Source organism: Trachymyrmex septentrionalis, unplaced genomic scaffold, assembly GCF_001594115.1.
Source record: "Trachymyrmex septentrionalis isolate Tsep2-gDNA-1 unplaced genomic scaffold, Tsep1.0 scaffold132, whole genome shotgun sequence".
NCBI classification, from domain to species: Eukaryota; Metazoa; Arthropoda; class Insecta; order Hymenoptera; family Formicidae; genus Trachymyrmex; species Trachymyrmex septentrionalis.
This window is the reverse complement of record NW_017304461.1, coordinates 938,571-939,089: the sequence shown is the minus strand read 5'-3', so window position 1 is coordinate 939,089 and position 519 is coordinate 938,571.

Below are 519 nucleotides of genomic sequence, written 5' to 3'. Positions count from 1 at the left end.
CGACGACGACGGCGGCGACGACGTCTTCGCCACCCTCCCGCGCCCGTCGTCTCCCCGTGGCCGTCGATCGTTCACAGAGAGAACAGGGGGCTCATAGAACGAGGGGGGAGTGGGACCGAGAGAAAGAATGTAGAAGAGAGAGAGAGAGAGAGAGAGAGAGAGAGAGAGAGAGAGAGGAGGTACGGGGAGAGAAGAGGAGCGGAGTGGAGGGTCCATTCACGATTAATAACAAGAAGAAGGGGTCGAGTATCGTGGTCGAGAGAAAATCGGGCCACCCTTTCTTCCTCTCTCGCAACGATAACAATCACTCCGACGCGCCCTCCCCCCCCCTCCCCCCCCGAGGCCGTTTCGGGGGACCGCCGACCGGTCGTCGCTGCACGGATTCGCCGATCTGTGCGAGACATCAATTATAAATATTACCCTATAAAGTAACGCACCACTGCCTCTCCCATATGCAGTTCAGTTGTTACATGCGCCTCCCTTACGTTTCCTCACCGTACCACCTTATGTCTCTTTTTT